The sequence below is a fragment of the Octopus sinensis genome, unplaced genomic scaffold (genome assembly GCF_006345805.1).
Source record: "Octopus sinensis unplaced genomic scaffold, ASM634580v1 Contig17663, whole genome shotgun sequence".
In the NCBI taxonomy this organism is placed as follows: domain Eukaryota; kingdom Metazoa; phylum Mollusca; class Cephalopoda; order Octopoda; family Octopodidae; genus Octopus; species Octopus sinensis.
Genome location: NW_021835215.1, coordinates 7,501 through 32,500, shown reverse-complemented (window position 1 = coordinate 32,500; position 25,000 = coordinate 7,501). Strand labels below are relative to the sequence as shown.

Here is a 25,000-nt window from a genome sequence, read left to right as displayed (position 1 = left end):
GTGTCAACAATTCTGATGTTTTAATGACATTTTAAATGCACTGTAAGCTGTTTAGATTAGGCGGTATTAATGTCAGCAACTCACGAAGAGGAAACTACCACTGCAATTTTCCCATCATTCTTTGCTTCAGTCAGCTGTATGTGCATATCTCGAATTTTCCTTCCAGGTATGTGAAAAGTGAAATTTATTCGTTTTTATTTTCCCAATTTGATGAACATTTGTGTTGAAGGTTCTATGTGAAAATCATGCAGCTAAGTCTCACTTTCAGTCATGAATCAGATTTGTAGCAGAGCTCTCGTTGAAATTCTGTATTTGGGAACTTGATATCAGTTACTTTAAAGCAAATAATTTTTTATGCATTTGAAAATCGACGGGAAATTGTTTAGCAGTATTTCGTCCGTCTTCGTGTTCTGAGATCAAATTCCGCGGAAGCCGACTTTGCCTTTCAAACTCTCGGGGTCGATAAAATAAAGATCAGTTAAGCACTGAGGTCGATCTGGTCGAGTTATCTCCCCCGCCCCGAAATCGCTGGCCTTGTGCCAAAATTTGAAACCATCATTTATGTAATTTTCAGTTTTAAAGCTGATTGTTAATGAACAGCAGCCGTCATTGTTCCCTTTCACTGACCATCTCGTTGTAAAACGCTTAGTCTGAAATATGTTTTCCTCTCTGTCTAACGCACGACAATCCACTGCTCAAAGCTGATGGAATGAATCTGGTCCTCTTAACTTTATGTATGAGTAGCCTTAAGATGAAATATCCCTCCTGACTACAATGAAATATGTAGACACTTTACAAATTATAGTCAGCTGTAATATGTCGGTAGGTTTCAATAGGGATTCATTTATTATTTCTTAAATATTTTGCTTTCTTCCAAATGTAATACGAATGCACCCAATAACAGTGTATGAGTATATATGTTGCTTTAGCAAGGAAAAAGAAGAAAATTAAGCTGCGCGGGTAGTATCCCTTGTGGTAATGTATGCATGTTTCTCTGTAGATATGTATATATATTTGTGTGTTTATTGTGTCAAATTGTACATGAAATACATTCACACTCATTCCATCACACAAACACACGAATACACACACACACACACACAAATATGTAACCATATATTTGTAATTGTCTTTTACTGTGTCTCTATCTTTGACGTCAACAAAAGTTCAACCAATCCTGAGTTGTAAACAAACTCACGCGTATACAAAGACTAAGAAATATACGTGTGTATGAATCAATACAAATATAGCAAAGGGTACTAAACCAGCAAATATTCACTGTAGAAGAAATAAGCCTTTATAAGGCATTTCCCTATGGTAAGTACATGATGTGTATTATTTATATAGTGCAAATATAGTTTCTTCCCATATTTGTCTTCAATCTCCAACAACTCTGATTTTGGTTACACCTACAGAGATATTTATAAACCTGTAGGATGGTTGCCCGAGAAGCATGTGCTTTACTTCTACTTGCCATTCAACAAAAGGTTGCCCATGGAAAGTGTCATTTTGTACTCAGCTGACTCGTGTATAATGCATGGTTAATGTATATAGATAAATGTTCATTCTTTTCACTCAACAAGTGTATAAGATAACGTTTATAATGTATATTTACACAACTATACCTTCAACTGGTGTATATGATGGTGTATACATAATGGTTCATGTTTCTTAAACAAAGGGTATGTGGTGTATAGTGAATACATTAAACTTCATTTTTTAAAATTAATTGGTGTTTAATATCCGGTGTGTGCATCAAATATTTCATGGGAATCCGATAACATTGAAGACACTTCGATCAGAACAGATTTTTTGAAGATTCTTTTTAAATGTTTTTTTTTTTACTGTATATACTATAACACATCTCAAATGTTACTTGGATATTAGATGAAATACTAATGTTTGTTGACATTGTTTGCTGTAAGTACCAATTCCATTCTATAAGGTATAGAAATACCTAACATCTGTGGCATCTTTATTTTACATGTTCTACACGCTCTGGCCTTCTTTAACCCTTTTAAATCACCCACATGTTTCTGTATATTTCCCCATATTTAATTATTGGGTTTATTTTACCCATCATTTATTAGTACAATCTCTTTCTCACTGAGTAGGTACTACGTATCTGCATGCACTCATTGAGGTTTCAAGAATTATTAGACTATGTGATACTTTTCCATGGCTCAGTCAGAGAAAGGAGAGTTGTACCTATAACCCTTTCTAGAGACTCCTATATGTAGTGGAAAGAAGGGAAGAAGTTGACCTTAGTTCTTAATCCCAGGGATTTGCTCCGAGTTCTTTCAAGAAACGCCACAGAAACTCATCAAAAGAGCAGGAAGTCGTGGTGAGAGCCGTGCTAAACAAAACGACAAAATGACTTCTACTCAAATTCAATATACCACTCAAAGTAAATGTATCTTTGGGTGAGAAAACATGATAAATGATGTGCTATATTCACTTAATGTGATATTCTACAGTCTTCCTCAATTGCATCTTAACTCAGTTGCTATCACTTGAGTGGTTGATCTCATTTGGTTGCTAAATGTTTTAGTAATTTAGGTAATAAACCATTAAAATGAGGTCCTTAAAATGAAGCCAGATATGGAGTAGTGGCGAAAATGAAAGAGCTTCAGATAAAATACTACGCAAAATTTAGTGACGTCTCATTACGCACTCAGTTTAAATCCTACAGACAGATCGAAAGGCCATGCTGAGTAGATATGATAGGAGTCAACAGAATCGATTATGCTCTCTTCTCCACAAACTCGTAGATATTTGTCAAACGGAGTAATCATTATATAGAGAATAGTTCTAAACAAACTTTTTATTTAGTTTTTTTTTTCTTTTCGAATCGTTCCAGATAAAGGCGAAAACATGAAACCAGCAATTCGATCGTTCGATTAAGTTAGACACAAAAAAATTGTTCCAGTCTCACATCTCAACAGCATGGTCAATTTTATAATCTTGTCACGAAAGCAGTTATTCATAAGGTTCGTAAATGATCAATGTTTTTGTCAGGTAAGTGAAAAACATATTGCAATATGTTTATGTCAGAGGTGAATAATTTGTGCTGTTAATGAAAACCAAGTCACACATTTTTGATAAGCTGATTTTTATACACAAAGAATATAAAACTGCTTTATACTTGTAATGGTAGGATCGTGCTATGCGTTTGCAGAATGGCATAGGTAACACTTTAGTGATAGCTTTATATATATATATATATATATATATATATATATATATTATATATATATATATATATATATATATATATATATATATATATATGTGTGTATATATATATATAAAGTAATGTTTGTTGCCACTTCAGCAGAGTTACTACTTGCATCTCTTATAGAGATTTTAGAACTAGCTATTTTACTTGTTATATAATATACATGCATATATACACACATACATACATATATGCATATATATATATACATAAAGATATATATATATAAACATGTTGCATAAAAGCTGTCCTTTTTAGTGAACGGGTCAGTTTCATATGGCTTACATATACGGAGATAATTTTAACTGACTTTCTACGTTTTGTATGAAATAAGATATGCCAAATTTTTTTATGTACGAAATTGTGGAATTGTAAGTTATTGGGTTCCCCACTAAAGTTTTCTTGCCCGAACAATGGCAATGACGGTTCTCGTCTCTCAAATAAATATGTATAAAATCATATATATGTATATATACTTACACGCACACACACACACACACACACATACACACACATATATATATATATATATATAAAACAAACAAAACTACAAGTTAATGAAACACTGTTCAGTGATATAGCAACTATGCTGGTGATAGGCATTGACAATATAAACTATGAAACCTCCTAGTAGTACTCTCCCTATTTAGAGCTGTACCCACTTAAAAATGTAGATACTAAATATCTTTGTTGCACCATATCGACGTCGTGGTTTGCAACTGTTAGGTTTTATATGAAATTGTCCATTTGGCGGAAGTGATGGGTATTTAACAGTGGATATGAGCATTTAATAGAAGGCCGGACACATTATACATCAATATCTATAATATAATCATGCATTGTAGATTAGAGTTCAAATGTAACTATTTCAAGTGCGTTTTCCATTTGCATTCTGAATGATATAATGTACGTGTATGTATACTTTATGTTAGTCAAAGGACTTATTTCATATGTGCCTATGCCATAGCTCCAGTATTGGAGATCATTAAATAATGGTTGATGTCATTCGAGAGCGATGGAGGTCATTTACATGTGGAAGCTGATTGACAATGGCAATATACATTTACATTTGATAGTGTAGTACTTTTGATAGTAGTAGAGAGTATTCAGAAAAATAATGAACGTATAACAGAAATTAAGAAGGTGGTGTACTTTTGACAATAGTGAAGGACATTTAAATATTAAAGTTTTAACCTTTAATATTTAAGTATCCTTCACATTTGATTACTGGAGCAGAAACCTTAGTGTTGGAAGGTACTAGTCAATAATGGAGGACTTTCAGGTGTAATGAAAGATACTTGATGGATAGGATATTTGACAGAAATAGAGGAATTTAGGTCGTCTGTTACTATTGTTTATAAAATTTATCAAAACAAGGGTTTTGAGTAAATTTGACTAGTGTGTTAGACTTTTAACCGATGCGGTGGATATTTAAAAGCAATGGTAAACATTTCACGGAGGAAGTGGGAATTGGGCTTGACGGTAAACAGTTGGCCGCGGTGATGGATATTTAATAGACATTACGAGCACTTGACACAAGGTCAGACATTTGTCAGACAAAGTACTTATTTGATAACCACGGTGGACATTTGATCGTGGTGGTATAAATTGAAGGACACTATTCAACTAAAGCAAAGGACACATGAAAGCGGTTTTTGATTTCTTTTACGTATCGAATAAAATTATAATTTCATAAAAGAATATACACGTTTTCGTTTGTTATTTTCTTCAGTATTTAGTACATAGCAAGAGTTGTATAGTATGAACTAAGCTTGCCTCTGGCTGAGTTCACGATCTGGTTTCAATAATTGGTTCTTAGCGGTTTTCTTTGTATATATCGCTAATATCTTTGCAAAATATATAAACACCAAACTGCATTTCACCTCACAGCTATATCTCCAGCTTGAGAATCTGGCTGTAGTCAAATGAGGGGGACAAATGAGCTTCACTTAACTGATTCAAAAGTTTCCAACATTCGCATTGTTCAGGTAAACATGCACACACATACACGCGTGCGCGGTGCGCACATACATATATCCTTCTTTTCTTTTACTTGTTTCAGTCATTTTACTGCGACCATGCTCACCACCTTAAAGGGTTTTCGTCAAACAAATCGATCCCAGGACATATTTTGTTAAAGCCTAGTACTTATTCAATCAGTGTCTTTTGCCGAACTGCTAAGTTACGGTGATTTAAACACACCGGCACCTGTTGTCAAACGGCGATGCAGGGGGAACAAACACAGACACAAAAACACACACATAGACATATATACGATGGGCTTCTTTCAGTTTCCATCTACCAAATCCACTTACAAGGCTTTGATCGACCCGTGGCTATAGTAGGAGATACCCAATGTGCCATGCAGTGGGACTGAATCCGGAACCATGTGGTTAGGAAGCAAGCTCCTTACCACACATCCATACCCGCGCCTATGTGTGTGTGCGTGTGTGTGTGTTTGTGTGTTTATGCATGCATGTATGTGTCTGTGTCTTGTCCTATTACTATGGGAAATATCTACAGAAGCAGGCACAATGGAGAAAATGCAAAGATGAAAAAAGGTAATCAGTGACTGATTAGTTGGTAAGGTATGGCAAGTATCATGTCCGGTTCAGAAGCAAACAGTAACAAACACTTTGCCTTAACCCTTCTGGCCCTGACCTCCTGAACTTCATTTGACCATATACCTGGCTTCCTGATGCACTCCACTGGTAGAACGGTGCTACGGTATATAGAAAACTAACCCATCCACCGGTAAACCGGTGTTACGAGCTCAAAGGGTTAATCCACGATTTGTTAGAGAGGAAGTCAGCCTCATGATGGTCATTGTCCGCTGGTTTGGACTTGTGGATGCTTCGACTTGCGGTTTCTTTCATCAACCTTTTTTGAAGAGAGCATAGTATGCTTTTTAGAGAAGTTTTGTTGTAATTTTTTGTAGGTCGAGCGTAGAGGAGGCTAAGTATTTGCTAAGTGAGCATAATTAATAAGTGTGGTTTGCTGTAGTAGTAATAGGATTAATCAGAATAGCCCTGTTCCCTCAAGCTTGTGGCAAAAGGTATTTCAGACCATATGATCCCAATAGACACAAAGTAGCTAGAACTACATTATCCAGCATATCAATTTTTTGAGACAGTAGATAGTTTGAAAAAATATATAGTGATATTCTTTGTTGATTCAGAGAACGCATAAAGGTACTCTTCTTTATTTGACATGGCGGGTAGAAGCTGAAGTCACAACTAAGTGAAGCGGGGTTATGAAAGCTAAGTATTTTCGCTGTGGACACACACAAACATACAATCACATACGAATACATTTCGTCGGTTTAGGTGTATAAATGTCTAAAAGTTCGGTAGAGACATTTTTCTTCTTATCTTCATGTCACTTGTGAGACGCGAAAGAGTTGCTCATTGGATCACAATTTGAGCATGTGGGAGTGTTGTCAAGCAACTTGACTTGTTCATTTTTCTTCGTTATCATTATTTTATCACCATTGGATCTTTGCTAGGAATGGCAAAGTACTAAGACAGGGCTCATTAGACTACCGATGATGGTTTGCTTATAGTGTATATGTACAAAACTAGCCGCAATATCAGAAAAATTGGAGCTTTGTGTACTGCTACGAACGGTGTTACCCCTGGTTTTATTTTGGAATAATCTGCTAGAGACGTGCTTTGACGAGACATTTAAAGAGGTTAAGCGGTCATAATGGTCATAAGACATGACTGTGACCAATCCGGTAATTCTAAACTACCAAATTATTGTTGGAAAGTCGCTGGCCCTTTGATAAATATCATTTTGTTTTCCTTTTCGGTACTCCATCAGCCACTTTATCCGGTTCGCTCGGTGAGGGTGACAGCAATCATGTAACAGGTTGTACTGGTTTACCTGTTACAGCAGCGCTCTCGACACCATTCCTAAAACGCATGCATGCACAAACACACGCACACACATATATACATAATATAATTGGGAGTCTATCAGAGCAGAATGCTACAAATGTGCACTTTATTTCGCTTTTAACAGAACTTATAGTAGCATCAATGTAACATTGAAAGTTGACTTTGTATAATTATATTGTGAAGAACAAGTAGCGAGACAAAGTAAAGGGCTGGTAGTAGAGGGAGTGAAGATGTTATATATCATTGTCTTAATGTAGTGAATGTAAATAATTTAAAGGAAATGAGAATTCCATAGAGAGACTGTTGTAAAGGGCAATGAATAATAATTTCAGTCTGATCCTATATAAAAGGTGGTTGATTGTGCAATGAAAAAATTTTTTCTAAAAAAATTGCTATGTGATTAAGTTATAGAATTCCAGAAAGGCCAAAATTGTGTAGACAAGAATATTTCGAAAAGTCTTATTCAGTAATTCGAGTCTGTTGCCATTCCTGTTGTCGATTTTTATTTAATTTTTCAGCTGGCGCTTGTGCACTGTGGCTGATAATATTATTAAAACATAAACATATACACTTACTCTTTCTCTCTTTTACTTGTTTCAGTCATTTGACTGTGGCCATACTGGAGCACCGCCTTTTAGTCGATCAAATCGACCCCAGGACTTATTCTTTGTAAGCTTAGTACTTATTCTATCGGTCTCTTTTGCCGAACCGCTAAGTTACGGGGACATAAACACACCAGCATCGGTTGTCAAGCGATGTTGGGGGACAAACACAGACACACAAACACACACACACACATATATATATATACATATATACGACGGTCTTCTTTCAGTTTCGGTCTACCAAATCTACTCACAAGGCTTTGGTCAGCCTGAGGCTATAGTAGAAGACACTTGCCCAAGGTGCCGCGCAGCGGGACTGAACCATGTGGTTTGTAAGCAAGCTACTTACCACACAGCCACTCCTACGCTTACAAAAGATTTCACATTTTGTAATATTCTCTACAGCTTAGCGATCCGAGCATTGAGATGGATACGCAACGTAAAACATTATCAGCTGCGCGGATTCACATTAATATTTAAAAAAACGAAAATGAATTATGAAGAGTAGGGGCAACGAAATAATTTCATCTTCAGATTTTATTTTCTTGTAATTTATCTTAAAATTTTTAGGTGAAATAAATCAAGATACCACAATGTGCGAGCGCTTTATGGTATATACTTTTTGTCTTGCATTAAATCTAAAAGTTGCATAATATAGATTGGCCTTTAGCAACTGAAATTCTTCAGCCAAAGGAGCTATTTGTGAATGATGAGCATATTTCCAGGCCTGATCAGATCAGGATTAATTTCTACATTTGTTGTACTTCTTGAGAAAATTCTCCTTCATTTGGTGTGCAGTCAGTAGTAATTGTATAAATTTTACGCTATGTATCATTATATCGTTCAGATTGACCGCTTTCGTGAAGAATTTGCAATTTATTCCCAATTTTGTTTTCTTTTAAAAATAACATTATATTTTAAAGACAAAATCTAAGATCTTCAGTCACTATGTGTACAGCTGGATTGTTAGTAAAAAGAAATGATTGATTCGATCATCTAATTACTGTAGCATTATTGATATCTGAACATAGATACATAAATACATACCTTGAGTAATTATCGACAATAGCCACTCAAAAACGACTCCTTCCATTAGCCTCCTAAATTTCATACACTGTTTTACGTATTAACTTTGTTCGGCAAAACACGTTGATTAATATAATCACATTCTCTATAAAAGGCACACACTTTAGTTGCTTTATCTATGTTGAAAAGTACACTTTTGAATTTCACCGAGTGATAAAATCGATGGAATTATCATTATGTTCACGATGTTGTTCAAGAAATTACAGGGAAGAAAAATATTAAGAAGCAAAACAAATTCTGGAAAAAGTATCAGCAACATTCTTTATTTCGCAGAATAATACAATATATAAAAACAAAGGATGACATTTTCCGTTGCCAGAAGTTTATTCAGACAATCTCGATCGTTAGCGTACCAATTAATTACTTTTATTCCTTGAAGAACGCAATTAACTAATGTCTCTAATTTCTGTCACTTTCAGTAATTGTTAGAAATTCCAATTCCATGCAAAAGTATTTCAAGTGTAGTTCGTGGAAAATAAGATATATGATGCTTCTTTTACAGCAACATAACAGATTGGGCATCCCCAGAGGTATCTGTTTTCAAGTACAAATATTTCATATTCCTAACTAATTCTGTGTGTAGTCTTAAGGACACAGGATTTGAGACTATTCACTTTTTTTGCGATTTTGTAAAAAGGTAATGCTAAACTGGTAAACTTTACTTTATCTCAATAAAGTGGAATCCACCAATAATAATATAAACATTTTCTCATCAACCTTTCAAATGACGTTCTTTATTAGGCAAAGGATAGTTCCTTAGTATTTCTAACCATTTGTACATGGTTTTAAAGTTCCATATGAAATGTACCCTAGAAAGTAAATAGTTGGCATGTTATATTCACACTCATCACACCTTAAAGTTAGTTGGTAGTCTTTGATAGCTTTGTTAAATCTATCTAAACTTTGCTTATGTTCTTCCATACTTGCTCCACGTACAACAGTTTCAGTAGTGTCAACAAGAGTTACATTTAAATGATTAACAGTAATTATGCTATCAACTACTCTTTGCAAAGCAGCTACGGCATTCTACATATATAGTTTTCCATTACTTTCAAGCATTGTAAATAGATGACCATCAAAGTACAATGGTACTTGGTATTCTCCAATGTTTTTTTTCATCTTTTGGTCGATACCTGTCCGAATAAATAACCTGAATATTGAGTAGCTTCCTTCTTCACAATTATGAAAATGTAAATATTCTGCTAACTGTAAGCGGATGTTGGTGTACCATAGATGCTATTGTATTATGAAAACATCAATATGGATGAACAAACAAAACTGCAGATTACACTGTGTAACACGATTTTGTCCTTGGGTAGCAACGGTAATTTCCTATTTGCTTAGTCCCAGAAAGTATGGAAACATGGCTAATATTTCCTTCACACTTTGCTTTTGTTATATTTATTCAAACCCCCAAGCGGCACATAGCTATGAGGTTCTCCAACTATTCCTGCACATGATCTGAGATACACGTATTGTCAGCCACTAAGGGACTTGCTCAAGTGGTTAATATCAGGTAACTGACAAGCAAATCTGTGGTACTGAGCAGAATATTTGCTATAATATTTCAGCTTCAGCAACGCAGCGCTGAATCCGTCTGAAATGCAACGGAGAATAGGTCAGTTTGAAAACATTGATGTCTAGGTCACAAAAGCTAAAGTTTGAAGGGAATAGTAGTCATTTCCTTTGATTTGTAGTTAAAAGCAAATAGGAAATAACACTTACTGACCGGAGGCAAAATATTTCTTTTGCAACTTGAATAGTTCTAGTAGGATGATGAAGGCTGTTCGTCTTGCATGTATATCAAATACTTATTGTGTTATTCTTGTTGTTTAGCTCCAGATCAACCAACACTGCAAAAAAATTTCAATAAAATCTTTACAAATCATGAACAAATCAACTGTTCGGATACTCCTAGGACTACATTAGTCTATGTTGTTACTTGGTCTCAGTGGCTTGGTTCGAGATGTGGCTGCTCTGCTATTTCTAGCAAGTCAATTAACCTCATATAAACACCTTTGTAGGTTCCATAAACTACACTTAAGAAGAGCAAGTGAAGAGGCATGGTTCTACCGTGTATTGAACCTTCGTTGTAGATTCTACTCTCAGCTCGTTTACGAGCTCCAAAATTACGACAACCACATCTTCCTGCCTCATACTAGTTACATCTTCCAACCTTACATCCTCCCATCTTATCGCTATCACATTCACTTATCTTAAGACAGTTGCATCCTTCCATTTCCCATCAGTCGCAACCTCTTACTAGCAGCACTCACATGCTACCACTTTACGACAATCATATCTTACCTCCTTACGACTGTCGCATTCTTTCACTTTATGAGTCAGATATACCTCCCTCTCCATAATCAGAAGCTCCGACCTTACAACGACGTCATCTTCTGACCTTACCAACTCACACCTTTTCCTCACATTCTACCAACTAAGGCAGTCACATATTCTTACCTTACATCGGCCACTATATTTACGACGCTTATATTTTTTGACATTACATCAGTCACATTAACTTTACAATAAATACAGACATGTACCAAACGTCAATCACGTCTCCACCATACGAAAATCAAATTCTTTCAATTTACGCACAGTGACATCCTCCCATCTTATGATACACATTCTCTCACATTATGTCAGTCATTTCCTCTCACATTATGACAGTCATATACCTCCATCTTAAGGTAGGTACATCTTTTCAACTTTACAGCAATAATAAGATGTTGCAAATAAGAATAACAATATGACTGAATATTTTTAGGGGATAGCGGAAGAAAGATAGGATGAAACACTCACAAAGGGAGAAATTGAGAGAGAAAGACGAAAGAAAAATAGAGAAAAATATAGGCGTATGAGGATATTGTAAAAATAGTGGTTGTAGAACAGAATGAAGGATGAATTGCAACGGGTTAAACATCCCATTAAAGAACACACGCAAGTAAATACATATTTGTAGGGAGATAAAAGTGGGAGATGGCGAAGGGAGATAAAATGATTGTTCGTGTGTGATATGACAAGGATATGAAAATCAACTATCTGTAGAGAAGTAGACAGATATATATATATATATATTATATATATATATATATAATATATATATATATATATATATATATAATATATATATATATATATATTATATATAAATATATATATATAATAAATATATATATATAAATATATTATATATATATATATATATTAAATATATATATATATATATATTATATATATATATATATATATATAAATATATATATATAAATATATATATATATGTGTGTGTGTAGAGAGAGAGAGAGTGAGAGAGAGAGAGAGAGAGAGAGAGAGAGAGAGAGAGATGGAAAGCTAGACAGAGACAGAGGTTGGAGTGTGAGAGAAAAAGTGAGTTATATAGTAATAACATGAGCCAACACCAGTAAATTCCGACGAGATAAAAAAAAAAAACGAAACATGCGGTAGTTACCATGCTGGAAAGAACCACCAAATTACATTACTCAGTACTTATTCATACTATCGATATATTACAGATATTACAATGAGTGGCGAAAAAGTCTTCAAAATAAATCTTCTGTGAAATATAATGTGACGGATTAATTTTCTCCATTTCTTGTTTTACTCCGGAAGTTTATCATCAATTTTAGCGACAAAGTCACAAGACCAGTTTTACCACTGAAAGAAGATTGATGGCACAATTAGCGTCGTATCTGACTTGTTGTGTCATTTTTCTAGCCATTTAAGTAGGAGATAGTTAACGTGAAATATTGGAAAACACAATCGTCAATACAACTGCTGAAATTTCTTTTGTATTTGTTCTTTTCTATGTAATCGGTCACACATATATTACAAAGAGGTAACTGATGTAAAACATGAAAGGTAGGGTGTAGGACATCAGCATTGAATACATCACATATTTCCAATGTGAGATCGCATATTTCGATCTGTGTTAAATCAGGATGAATGAAGGACATATTCACATTCTATTCCTTGGTCCTGACAGATGTATAGTTAGGCTAAAAGTTAGAAAGATACTGGATATTTTTTATACGCTCAGTCTATTCCTAAGCCTTACATTCAGTGCTAAATATTTTTCTGCCTATCTACGCCTTGATTTTAGTCAAATGAGGATATATTGGCACATGGTTAATCATTGTAGAGGATGGTTATAGCAGATTAAATGGATACCAATGCATCCTTAATGGATGAAAACCAAAGCAAAAATTAAAAAGAGAAAAAAATGGTTCCCCGCTAGAATTTGAACTCAAAAAAATTAGATGGACCAAACTAAATACTGAAAAAGCGTGTAATCTAATGCTTTGTTGATTTCACCACTCAAATGACTATCATGTCTTAGATTAAGGAACAAAATTAAGACGTGTATACTGAGGAGAGGAAAATTGCTTGAATCTACGCTGCAACATATTTCCCTACCATAGTGGGATGAAAAGTGAAGTCGACCCTGACGGTATTTGAACCCAAAATGTAAAGTAACGAGACTATATGCCGACAGCCCGCTTCTCTACCCTCACCTTTTCCTTAATTCTATTTGGAATACTTGCAAATAGACTGATCACCAAAATTTCCTATACTGAAGAATCTTTACTCGATCGAATCATTCTCAGTATCGTATGTATGTTATCTTTCTATCGGATGAAATGAGAAAATCTGTAACCGGAAAAACAATTTCCATAACACTTGAATATTATAATGTATTTAGGCCAGTTCTCTATTGTCAGCTGAAAGCGGATGCCGCTCGTCAAGTCGATAACGTTACAGACAACCAAATGACATCGATGGTTCTTATCTCTCAAAAAGTAAAGCGTCTGATGTCAAAGCATTTAATTCCAAGTAAGCTGCATAGCATGTTATGTTACTAATCCAAAGTGTAGTCTAACAGTATTTTATAGTGTGGTGTACTACTATACCACAAAATATACCACTATACTACTCGTATAGTAATCCAAATCGATCAGGGCCCCACCCATGCCAAGTTCCTTACCCCCACCTAAGAGGTGAGGTGGATGTTATGTGGGTAGTTCTGTTTGGGTTAGCGCATGTCTGCGCGTCATCAACCAACAAATCAACGACAAGCACCAACATCTTGGCTAACACATTTGCCAAAGTCTAATCTGCATTCAGCAGAGTTATAGGCCTAGAATGATCAATTTTGCCCCCCTTGTTCGGGTCCTTCCGCAACAGCACCACTACTCCACGGTTCACAGCACTGGGGATTCTACCGTACTGTTGCCAGTTGTGATAGACGTCTGCCAAGAGACCACCGAACAAGTCTGGCATATGAAAATAAAGCTGGAAGAGCAGACCATCTCGCCCCGGATACTTCTCTCTTGCACAGGCTTTTATCACGCCTCGTATATCTTCGACTGTTATCGGCATTTCGAAGAAATCCACCACCGCCTGCCCCATACAGTTCGGCGAAGTAAGGCTGAAATTCCGCACACATCTGCTTGTACTCGGTTATCATGCGCCCATCACAGCTCGCCAAAAACCGAATTGTTGCTTTGTTTACACGAAGCGCCTCTGCCACCCGGGCCCATCGAACAGCTTTCGTCCCCTTCCGTCTCAGTACACGCGCCCTAGCTCTGACAACGCAACCTTCGTGCTTGGCATTGAAGAATTGATGAAGAGCCAATCTCGCCGCTAGCACGTCGGTTACTATGAATTTCCTAAGTACCTCTTCTAGCTTCCTAACTAGGCCTCCCTCTATCCTAGATTCCTCTAATGCTATTTCCTTACTAAAACTAACCGCCTCTACTCTAATAGCCCTTTTCAGGGTTATCCACCAACGGCTGTTGACGATTGCGCCCGCCAACTTTCGATAGACTAACTTACTAACCCGGTCTCTGAAAGGTTGGCGATCCGGGAAGGACGCGTGCAGCTTCCAGTATCCGGGACCCTGTCAGCTGAGCAGAAATGTGAGGCTTTTACTCCCCACTCTTCCATCAGCTAGCTCCATCCTATCCAGGTGTGCGTCCAAGATGGCGTTCAAGTCACCTACTAACATTAAAGAGCGTGACGTCCCAAGGAAAGCCTCCAAACGTCTGAAGAAATCTGGCTGCTCCGCCCGCGTAGAGGCGTAAACAGCGACTAGTCTAAAGGCACCACCTTCACTGTCGCTCACGTCCAGGACCACCAACTTGCATTCTGGGTCTAGGCGACCTGAGATCATTGAGCAAGCATCCTTACTTCCAGAGTGACCTCAGGCCGCGAACATTTAAGCAGCCAACTTTGACGATTGCCATCACGGCTCGAAATGGTTGAGGAAAAGAGAAAGAGCGGGGTTACTTACACTCCTGGAGTTGTTCGTAGCCCAGTGACCCGGGCTCCGGATCTGGTTCCTCCAGCAAACTGGCTAAAGCCTCTTAGTGGCGCGTACGTTTGGCCTTCCCACGTCATGCAGGAACTCCCTTTGAAAATTTCTTTGTAAACTTTGAGGGGTAACCGTATTAACATTAAATGATCCGGAACAAAAATTTGTTGGCTCTCCTCACGAGCACATAATTCGGTGTTTCCGTATTGACTGTGAGCTTTCTTTTGTGGGCTATGAGTGTTGTAGGTGTATTGGTGGATTTGGTTGGGGTAGTGGTGGTTGTGGGGTTGGTGTTGTTGGTGTTCGACGTGTTGGGGCTTTCTGTGTTTTCGGATGTTGATTTAGGTTCTTTTGCTTTCTGTTTCCTTTGCCTTTACCGTGTTTTTACTTCGTGAGGTTCTACCTCGCCTTCACTACAGGAGGATTAGTAGCTAGTGTCTGTATGGTCTCTCTCCGGGAGTGTGAGTGCGTCTGTGATAATGTGAGCGTGCTTGTGTGAAAGTATGCTTGATAACGGGTATATGGGGGTGCTAGTTTGACATATACCCTTGGTGGTTTCCCCATTGTATATGGTTCACGCGCTTCTGCTGTTTTGTGGATGAGACTGCAGTTCTATTAAAAGGTCTCTGTTGTTGGGGGTGAGTTGTAGGCTGCAGGTGTAGCCGCGTACCGCCCGATTTTTGTGGAAGAACGCTCCCAGGTGGCTTGTGGCCACACACGTGTCACATCTGGGTTTCCTGCCTTCCACGACGATACGCAGTTCCACCCCAGAGGTCTGATGGATCAGGTCCGAGATCTGCACGTTATTCTCTGGTTGCACATGGATTGACATCTCCAAGTTGATCCTGCGCCAGTTCTCCCTACGGCTCTTTTTTTACCTCCAGATGTGACTCTGGGTCCTCACTGCACAGGCAACGATCCACCAGACGTTTAAACCTGGTAGCATACTGTTTACCCTAATTCTCGTCGTTCTCTTCGAGAGGTAGGTGGGATACAGGACCATCTCTTTAATCCACCGGGGTGACACTGCGTGTCTTCGCGCGAGGTCCTCACTTTTAAAGAGAACCTCAATGCTGGCAAACTGCCTCTCTCTCTGTATGTGAGTCACATTTTGTCAAAATTTTGCTGAGAGCCTTCTAGACGTGACTGATGGTAGGTGTTTCGGATCTCCTACTTTTCTGTGATACACATTTAAAATATACAGTCTTTTTTTCTTTTGCCTCTATCATTTAGAGAGGTTCGAGCACTGATACCTTACCCCCGTCAACTTTGATAATGTGTTTTGCTTTCGAAAGTGCTCGTATTTTGTCCTCGAGAGGGATTGTAAACATTTCTTTCTTTGTGTTTGCTATATCAGTAAAACTGTTTTTGTTATAGTTTTTGTTGTTGATGTCATCGACGTTGCTGTTGGTGTTGTTGTTACTACTGCTGCTGCTGCTGTTGCGGTTGGTGGTGATGGTAGTTGAGTTGTGGCCACTTCCACCGTAACCACTCTCCAGACCGTCTACTACTACTACTACTACTACTACTACTGCTACTACTACTACTACTACTACTACTACTACTACTACTACTACTACTTTGTTTCTAGTATAATCGATCACGTGACGTTGACCGTACGTTTTGTTGATTTCTTCAATGACATCACATGTTTAATGTTAAGATAAAGCAGCTAAACGGAAATAATATAACGGTGGCCTTTATCTTAAAGAGACCATCAAAGCTAAAAAGGATTCATAATCGACCTTGATATCAAGTTCTACTGATAACTTCTATTCTGTTACATTTAAATAATTAAACATGTTTATGTTAAGTACAGGATTCTTTTGTACGGTTATGATGACCAGGATGGGTAAGGCCTCATATAGTAGACGTAGTAAGTAACCTAATTAAAAATCAACATCTGGCCTTTGGATCTCTTCGGTGGAAGCCACTTCTTTTAAAAGCATTTGGACAAGGATTCGATCTGTGACTCTAATAGTATTTGAACCCAGAATGTAAAGACTACATGCTCACTTTTCTACCTTCTCTGTACCCTTAATACTATTTAAAATACTTCCCCCAAAAAAAATTCTATTACTAATGACCACAGAAAGTGTTCCTCCAGTGAAGACTATATTCGATTGAATCAATTAGGTTCGATTGATTTCGTCACTTACTTCTTATTTCTTTATTACCCACAAGGGGCTAAACAAAGAGGGGACAAACAAGGACAGACAAAGGGATTAAGTCGATTACATCGTCCCCAGTGCGTAACTGGTACTTAATTTATTGACCCCGAAAGGATGAAAGGCAAAGTCGACCTCGTCGGAATTTGAACTCAGAACGTAACGGCAGACGTATTACCGCTAAACATTTCGCCTGGCGTGCTAACGTTTCTGCCAGCTCACCGCTCTTCGTCCCTTTCTTCTAGCAGATTGGAGGTATCACATATGGCATAAAAATACATTTTTGCTGATTCCAATTAATATTTTTATTTTGAAATTTAATTATTATTATACTTCACAATAAATGTAGCATTTTCTCATTTCGCCCTTCAGATATAAAAACGTTGCTAGCCCTTAATGTAGATTCATCACTGAAGAATGACTTTGTCAAAAATTTAATAATTCCCTTCCTCTAAATAAACATCAAAATTAAACATGCTTTGCAGACACAGACCACTCTTCGTCTCATTGAATTCAATGGTTTAACTTTGTCATCTTGCTCTTTAATACTTTATATTTTTTAAGAGACCAAACTGTGAAAATGAAAGTGAATTCTGAGTCTGAGATGCATACAATTTAAGCTGTGGCTTGTAGAAAAAAAGAACGCAGGTTTCCAAATGATCGAATTCGGTGAATTTTGTCGCATTGCTTTTCCAAATATTCGATTCTTAGGCGTTTAAGATATACACATTATGAGTTATGGATCTCTAGAGAAACTACTGGTGATAAATGTGTTCTGATTTACTTCATTCTAGGAGGGTAACATACAGAATCTATTACTTTTGGGACCCTGTTTAGATTATTGGGGCCATGTGTGTTCTCAAATGTTCCACTCTACGCAGTTTAAGATATGCAATTTATGTTTTACGCTCATAAATACTTTCATTATGTTCATAAATGTTGAATTCGGACGATTTAAATAAATTTCAACAATGAAGCCGAGAGAAAGAGAGAGAGAAAGAAGAGAGAGAGAGAGAGAGAGAGAGAGAGAGAGAGAGAGAGAGAGAGAGAGAGAGAGAGAGATTACATTTGACACACATCTTTCAAGATGTCCCATTCTTGCGAGATCAAACCATTATTTGTATTCGTTGTCGTCGGCAAGTCCCTTGAATTTGAGGATTGATTTCTCCTGCTGGACGAATTTTGGACCATTAATGCTGGTAGCGAATGTGACTAACGAGGCCAATCCTTGCGTAGAACATACGATTGCATTGGCCATATGAGAATGTCGGAATCAGTCGTAGATGCTATTGTCTGGCCTTTCGATGTCGTTGTCTCTCTTCCTCTTCTCATATTATTTCTCTTTCAAAAAAAATTACGTTATTGTTCATGTTTTTTTCAGCTGTCGGAACGGTTGGTTACGGTCAGGGAGTCGAAGTCGAATTGACTACCACGTAGAGTGATAGCCGATTCCAGTCGGTAAGCTTACTGTGATAGCTGCATGATTCTCCAAATTGACATTCTATATTACGCTTTATATATATATATATATATATATAGAGAGAGAGAGAGAGAGAGAGAGCAATAGACAGACAAACAGGTAGATAGATACATACATACATACATATTTACATACACACACACACACATATATACATATATATATATATATATATATATATATATATATATATATATATATAACGGGAAGCTTTATGAAAATAGACAAAAGACGAAGGCAGGTTTATGGAAATAAACAAAAGACGAAGGCAGGTGGAATACATATATATATATATATATATATATATATATATATATATATATACACACACATTCGTACTGGTACTCTGTCGGTTACGACAAGGGTTCCAGTTGATGCGACCAACGGAACAGGTTGCCCTCGAAATTAACGTGCATGTGACTGAGTACTCCCCATAAACGCGTACCGTTAACGTAGTTCTCTGGCAAATTCAGCGTGACACAGAATGTGAAAAGGCTGGTGCTTTGACATACATGTACTACGCATTTTCGCCAATTGAGTTGACAGGAAATAAAGTGAAATAAAGTGTCTTGCACAAGGACACACCTCTCCGCTGGGAATCGAACTCACGACCTTATGTACATGAGCCAAATAGCCGCTAAGCCATTTACACACAAACGCACGAAACGACTTACTCCTGAGTAGTTACTGCTATTCAAATACTGCTTTCAAAATATTGGTCTACACAATACAACAGAAAATAGCACTCGCCAAATGGCTTCAAAGTGGATCCAAGTCAGAACAACGCAGGAAAGTTTAACTACAGAGTTTTACCTGCTCTTATCTGAGCGGTTTTAAAAATTCCGATGTCTCTCGTGGTCACCAGATAAAATAAATAACATTCAATTATCAATTCCCCCAGTTATTCCTATATAATCAACAACACTGTTGTTTCAAAGCGATTTTTTTTATTGTTTAGCGACCATTCTTTACATCTCAGTCATCCGTTTGACTCTTCTATCAAAGTGCTACCGTTACCACACAACTGTGTTTATGCTCTCTATTTAATCTTTATAGTTGCACTTTCTCTTAGCTTGATCATTTTCGTCCTTCTATTAATAACTGTTTCCAGTACTTTTCATTTCTATAGAAATTCCTGCGTCTTTTTCGCTTCGATGATTCTACGACAGTTTATATGCATGACGAAATTTTGTAGCTTCTTGTATCCGCTGTTTTAGTTCGCACACCTCGTAATCTCTAATCATATTTCACGGTTCTATAGTAGGTGTGATGAAGGGCATCAGGTTGTAAAAATACTTTCCTATTAATTCACTATAACCCCCTTCCCCATTTACTAAATTCCACGTCTTTGTCAGAAAGAAGAACAGAAGGAAAAACGTTCGATTCAGATAAATCAAATGATAAATCCATACGTATATTTATTCTAGTTACAACAAACAGATCCATAAACACATTCGCATACTTATTTGCATATATATATATATATATATGTATATATATATATATATAGATATATATATATATAATATATATATATATAATATATATATATACATATATATATTATATATACATATATACACACACACACATATATATATATATATATATATATACATATATATACATATATATACATATATATGTGCATATTGTGTATATATGTGTTCGTCGTGTGTTTGAATATATGCATATGTGTATGGGCATGTATATATATATATATTATATATATATATATATATATATATATATATGTATGTATATCTTTACATAGAAGTGTGTATATGCAAGAGCACGCTCAAGTACAGTGCACTCAATATAGAACCTATGTGGGAGTGTGTATAGACACACACACGCATACATATATATATATATATACATATATATATATATATATATATATATATATATACATATATATATATATATATACATATAGTTATATTTATGTTTACATATACACACACGCACACGCAAACCTACACACATACTCACAAACGCCCACGCGCACGCACACACACGCATATGTATATAAGTCAATTATTGGTTAAACAGACATACACACACATAAGTATTTAAATCTGCACATTTATGCACTTGTAGGGAGCATGCAAAATAAAAAAAAAACAATATTTCAACTACTGGAGCAGAATACATCTCCAAAAGCCTTGAAAGGCATTCGATGGTATGTGTATTGTCATGAATAGAATTCCCCAAAATAAGTGTGGAACAATGCTAGGGGAAGATCAAGAAAATGGAATTCAAGAATAACATGAGACCCACAAGTGGTTGTCTATAACACAATTATTAATATATACATACGTACATGTGTGTGTGTGTGTGTGTGTGTGTCTGTTCGTGTTGTTTTGCAAACAACTTGCACATGCAAATGCTACCATTCGAGAAATCCGCATAACGGAAGCCAGCAAGTGTATGTGGTCATCAAGAGAGACTGCGCGTCGTTTCGGGACCTACCTCCCGACTGCATCAATGCGAACCGGAGCCCCCACTCACTGATATGAAGCACTGCTTGCTAGATCAACTTGTTATTAAATAAAGCTCAATATTCTTCTAGCCATCGTTCATCGTCTCTTTTAAACCAAATCCAGTGGCTAGCCTTTTCCACTGTAGTTTGGATATCGGTCACGGTGATATTTACTTTACGATGAGTTAGGTCTAACGATAACAACTGTCGTCTCACACTTCTCATCCGAATTCGATTGGAAAATGCTCCGCTTTCCAGCCTACGTCTTCACATTTCTCGAGGAGATTTATATAACGGTCAATATTTTGAGCCCGAGCGACGTGCATGTTTTCTTCATGAGGAACAGTTAACTTCACTAGTTTTACAACTTTCTTTCCTTCACACCATGTTAATGTGTGTGTGTGCATGCACGCGCGCGTGTGTGTGTGTGTATACGCAAGGTGCTGTGAATATATTCTAGTCTAAATTACTCAAAGATGAAAATAACATTGATATCTCATTTTAACAGATATATTTACCAAAAATTACATAAGAATATCTTGAAATACTGAACAGTAAATTTATTCAATAAAATCGCCATTGGCTTCAACCACACCCTCCAGATGACTTCAGAATCTCCTGCAACTCTGCTGGACGGTCTCCTTGTTTAAGTTGGTGAATACTGCCTTAATCCTTGCCTTCAGTTAATTTTTAGTTTTACAAGTTTTCTTGGTCTCTCGCTCAACTGCACCCCACACGTAATAATCAAGGGGGTTGCCGTTTGGGGAGTTCAGTGGCCAGATGTTAGGGGTGATGTTGCCACATAAATTGTCTGGCAACCATGACTGAGTTCTCCTACTCGTGTGGGATGGTGCAGAGTCCTGTTGCCAGATATAGGGTCTTTCAGCAGCCACCCTCTTGAGCCAGGCCAGTACTACCCCCTCCAGGCACTTGATCTAGGCCTCCGTGTTGAGTGTGAGTCCGCGTGGAAAGATGAATGGATGCAAATGTCGCCATCACTAGTGATCACTCCAAACGCCATGACGTTGACTGGATGTTTGATTTTCTTTTTACTCTCGGTATATGTTTTGGGGACACGGCAAGCCAACCGGTGTTCTGTGTGTTCACCATCTGCTCGTACTGGAGCTTCTAGTGCGAATGCCAAGCAGTACAGCATGCCATTTTCAAATTTTTAGCAAAGTGAGTTGCGTCATGGTGCTCCTTTTGTCACAGACGGTGCCCGACTGGCCCTACTATATAGTGTAGTCAACAAATTCAAAAACAAACAATGTGCATGCGCGAAATTAAAAATATAAATGGTGATAATATACCCATTGCATCCTGTATGTGTGTATATATATATATATATATATATATATATATATATATATATATATGAGTGTGTGTGTGTGTGTTTGTCTGTTTGTTTGTTTGTTTGTTTGTGTGAGTGTGTGTGTGTGTGTGAGTGTCTGTGTGTGTGCGTGTATATGTGTGTGTGTGCGTGAGTATGCTTATGTCTGTGTTTGTCTCCAGTCAATGCTTGACGACTGGTGTTGGTCTGCTTACATCCTCGTAAATGACCGGTTCAGCACTATGACACTAAGGGACAATAAGTACTTCGTTAATAAAAACTGGTACCGGGTTGAAGCGTTTAACTAAACTCTTTCAAGCCAGTCCCCAGCGTGGCCACAGTCCTATGACAAAGAAGTAAAATGTAAAATATAGTAATTGGGTGGTCTTGTTTGATCTTGTCTGAACTCTCGGTTCTGAATCATCGTAGTAAATTCATTGTCATTTGCAGGATTTTTGTGCATGTGACCATATTTTCTCGGTTTCTTTGCGAAATGTTGGTCTTTTGATTCATAAGCATAGGCACACCACTACCCAGTCAAGCATTTAGATGACTTCTGCCTTTGGGCGGACTGGACCTTTACTGATTTCAGCTGAGACTGTTTTTTAATACTCTATCTTTCACGTTTTTCAGTCATTGGACGGTGTCCATGCAAGCCCACCGCCTTAAAAGGATTCACTTAAACGAATCAACTCCAGGACTTATTTTTTAAAAGCCTAGTACTTATTCTATCGGTCACTTTTACTGAACCACTAAGTTGGTGGGAAGACACACAGACAGACAAACACACACACACACACACACACACCACACACACACACACACACACACACACATTTGAATATATTATACTGTACCAAGAAATTTTTTATTATTATTCTACTACACACACGCACACACACACACACACACATATATATATATATATATATATATATATATATATATATATATATATATACGACAGGCTTCTTCTTTCATTTTCCGTCTACCAGATACTCTCACAAGGCTTCGGTCGGCCCAGTGTTATAGGAGACGGTGTCACTCGTCATGGGTGAATCCGAACCATCTGAGTGAGAAGCAAACTTCTTACCACACAGCCATACTCACTTTATCACTATTATCATTTATTTTATGATTATATACTGGCTTGACATTCACTTTTCACAACTTTAATCAAATCGTCTGCTTAACATTTCGTCCAGTTTTCAATTTTGCCTTTGATTCGTCTTTTCTCAGCTTCTGTCAATAAGGTTTTTTTTTTGTTTGTTTTTAAAACAGCTTACTGGTTTTGTCTAGTTTCATTTTGATTTTGTATTATTTCTTTCGGTTTCGTTTCATATCTTAAAAAAATTAAAAGGCAGGAAAGGGCTGCGTGAATGTGTGTTCTAAGCGGAAAAAGAATTAAAAATACCTCTTTTTCTTAAGGGTAATTTTCTATACTTATTTTCATTATAAATAAGTACAAAATCTATAATAATTCTTAGTCTCACGCACAATAAAATTTACAATCTCACTTTCAAAAATATACACTTTCCTGGATCTCTGGCGTGAACATAAATTCATTTGAGATGCCCACATTTTGCTTGCAAACGAATATACAAATGGCGAAAAATCGGTGCACTTTCTCTATCCAGAGCCAGTTAAAGCAATACTTTCTTTCGTATTGGAGCACTAACATCTACCTCTCTTATAATGAAGGAAAGTCAGAAAAATCCTCTTCATCGCTGTATAAATCTTCCGTTTGGCACTTGAATTCGTTGGAATGAGATTCATTGAAGCATGCTTCCAAATGTCAGAATATATCTCCGTAGCAAGTGGGATATTAAAGGGTTTGATGAGTATAAGATCAAGTTCTGGGGCGCAATACTTGAGAATAAAGGCAGGTACAATGTCATAACCTGTGACCTTGCTGGTTTGAAGCATTTCCGCCCTTGGCATATGTATATGCAGAGTCAGGGGTAGGTGGAGTGGAAGAGTGTAGACGAGAGAGTTTTGTAATAGAGTAATATTTCAATCAGACACCCTCATCCTGTTTACAAATTAGGTAATCTTATCTGTATGGGCTATAGTATTGTAGGTTCGTGGGGACCGGTATGTTAAAGAACAAACCCAACGTTTCCTCTTTGTGTCGTGAAGGGTAGTTAAAAGAGGTTGTGGTAGGATTTGCACTCCGACCTCTCACTAGTAACGACTACCCCAAACACTCAGGGGTCGGAGGATTGTCACCTGTGTTGTGCAAAGGTGTCATCAGCTAGGAGGAAAGAATTACTAACAAATAGGGGAATGTTGGATGCAGCGATGCGCTGTTACAGTGCATACTCCTACCTTACTACTACTACTACTACTACTACTACTACTACTACTAC

General features: G+C 37.1%; 1 long non-coding RNA gene across 3 annotated transcripts in view; it reads left to right on the top strand.

Moving 5' to 3' along the window:
- Positions 1–18,794, top strand: part of LOC118761816 — a 26,240-nt gene extending 7,446 nt beyond the window's left edge. Inside the window, exons 2-3 of one of the 3 annotated variants that reach the window (XR_004997657.1) lie at positions 2,861–3,018; positions 18,718–18,794. This is a non-coding gene — a long non-coding RNA (uncharacterized LOC118761816). Of the gene's footprint in view, positions 1–2,860; positions 3,019–9,257; positions 9,988–18,717 lie in introns of those variants that run through there. The other 2 variants (XR_004997656.1, XR_004997655.1) reach the window with 2 other exon arrangements.
- Positions 18,795–25,000: the final 6,206 nt, after the last annotated feature.